Genomic DNA, 2,781 nt, shown 5'->3' with positions numbered 1-2,781 from the left:
AGAGAAGAGCCATTCATTGATGACAGTGAGTGTAACAAACGCGGCCCTGCACAGAACATGTATGACCCTGCATGCGTGACCTCATTTAATTCTCGCATCAGTTCTCTGAGGAAAGAAAACTATGATGATCCTCATTTTAAAATGAGGAAACTAAGGGTTTTAAAGATGCTAAGGCTCAGGTCCCACCAATAATAATATCCAGAATGTAGACCTACACTTTTCTTTGTAAACATCTATGATAAAGTGAGCATTAGTACTGCTAGTCTTAGAAATACAAGTACTGGGGCTCTGAGCTAGCTCAGTTTGTGCTGGGGAACCAGGAGCCACAGGAAGCTTCCTGAGGTCATGTCTACCCCCCTACTAAAGGAACCCCGATCTGTAGGAAGGTCCTGATCTGTATCAACCCACCCCCTCAAGCATGTACTGTCCTTCTCTGAGATTTGGCATCTGTTCCACAGCCTCTCTCTCCCTTCCCTGGCCAGTGGCAGTGCTGGCGCCATAGCCTGTCATGGAGGAGCTGGAAGGAGAACTTCCAGTCCCAGGTGAGTTTAGTCACACCCGGGGAAAAGTACGCAAGGAACAGAGCATTATAACCCAACTCACAAGAACAGATGTAGGGGAGCCTGGCAGCCCTGGCCCATAGACTAAACCACTGTGGTTCCCTGGGTCCTTAGGAATTAGACCTTTAAAGCCTTGGTATCCAAAAGGAGCTCCAGAAACCCCAACTCACCTTAGTTCCTCTCCCATTTTACAGATGAGGAAACTGAGGCCTAGGGAGCTAGCAGCAGAAGAGTGACTTGCCATTTTACTCCATTAGGCGCACCCACATCATGGATTCAGCACCTTTCTGCAAGAAGTCTAATGTGCTTCACTGAGAGCCTGGGAGAAAGACCAGCGCTTACCCCTTTTCTGGGACACAGGATGCTGAGTTCCACAGGCTCATCCTCTGCCAAATGGAGACAATCATTCCTGCTCTGTCTACCTAACAGGGTTGTCAAAGTGAATAGATTCTATTTTAACCATCATCCAACTACCTTCATTTTACACATAAAGAACTAGGCCCAGAGAGGTCTGATACTGTCCTAGGCACACAGCCTGTGAGTCACCGAGATATGACTGTTGAAATTCTCTGTTCACCTTGCCACAGTGCCTGGCTTTGAGAACTCAGACATTTCGAAAGACCACGAGTAGCCAGCTCAATCTTCAGAACCCAGGACACATTCACTGAGCATTAGCTGTAATAACGAATGTGCTCACGCATGGAGGGCCAGTTCTCCTGTCCAGCCTCCACTGTCCTCTGGAAAGCAAGCCTGTAGGACCAGAGTGCTCACATCCCTGTCTGTTTCTTCACCTATCTCCTCTCCCTTGAGCCCAGGCATCTGCTCCAGACTGAGGCTGGAGACTAAGACAGCCTTTCTCAGCCCTCTCAGCAAACCTCAGCAAGTTTCCACTGCTCCCCACACTGGCACAGACTGCCCCCACCCAAGAGGAGGACTGAACTCTGGCCCAGTGGCTCTGCTTAGCGTTCCACTCTGGCTCTCCTGCCTCCAAAGATATACATCAGATTCCTGTTTCCCCCAAGATTGGAAACAGGGCTGCTCCCATCCCGCCCCAGAGCTGCCTCTGGGGCCTCTCAGCCACGCAGTCTTTCTGAGACACTATGCATGCCCCCATTTTACAGTAGGGAAAGCTGAGAATTTAGAGTCTCAGGTTATCTGGCTCTCCCTCAGGCCCTGCCTCCTCCTCCTCCCCAGGTTGCCTGTTCTGTGATAGGGCCCCAGTGCCCCCATACATACAGCCACAGCCACCAGAACCCAGTATCTCTCAGTCCCTGGCCCCCAGCACTTCTCCCTAAAACTATGGGGAAACCCTCCCCATGTACCTCTAAAGGCTCATCTCTTGAAAGGCTAGCAGGGGATTTGATTTCTTCCAGGACAAGAGTCCAACTTTTCCCAGTGCAGATAATGACCTTGCTCCTCCATAAGATCAAAGTCCTTACCTATCCATTCCTGGGCCCCAATTCTCAGCCTCAGGCTGCTACATCACCGGCTCCTTTCAGTGTACCTAGATGATCCAGGCCAAGGTGTCCCTATCTTCCCCCTCTGAGCCTGGCCCAGCCATCTCCTGCTTCCTTCTCTACCTTCCAGAAGCCCCCAACTCCAGCCTGCTCTGGGCACAAGAATGAATTAGCTTTGCAGACCCCTCCCCCCAACCTCCCATCCCCCAGCAGTTCTTACCTGTGCCCTCAGGTATGGGAGGTGCCTGAGTGGGCTGCTGGGCTGGAGCCCCTCTGGAAAGGGCCAGGCTGACACACTTGGGAGGGAGGTGCAGAGCCGCCGAGCAGGAAGGCGGGCAGCCCGCAGCCAGAGAGGCTGCTGAGAAAGTTGGAGTAGGTGTGTCCCAGCCCAGGAGGAGGAGGAGGAAAAAGGAGGTGGGAGAATTGAGGCGGATCGTCCCCTCCTGCCAGCTCCCTGTCTCACGGAGAGGGAGGGAGGGAGCCAACTGGTTTGTGGCCCAGAACTCACGGTGGGGAATCGAGTCATGGAAAATGATGGCTGGAAAGGAGCTGAGAAACCAGGCCCATCTCCAATTCCCTTCTCAGTTTCACAGAGGGATAAACTGAGGCCCTAAGCAGTAGAATTGGTCCAGGTCACACGGAGACCATGAGGGAACTGGACAAGGTCACTTGGCTCTTGGGCCAGTGTTCCCTACAGTCCTCCCACACACACCCGATTTGAGACTTGACAACCTGTCATGCCCCCTCCAAGGCTCTGAAGCTGT

Source organism: Otolemur garnettii, unplaced genomic scaffold, assembly GCF_000181295.1.
Source record: "Otolemur garnettii isolate 467f Iridium unplaced genomic scaffold, OtoGar3 scaffold00003, whole genome shotgun sequence".
NCBI classification, from domain to species: Eukaryota; Metazoa; Chordata; class Mammalia; order Primates; family Galagidae; genus Otolemur; species Otolemur garnettii.
Note: the sequence above shows the minus strand (reverse complement) of the source record.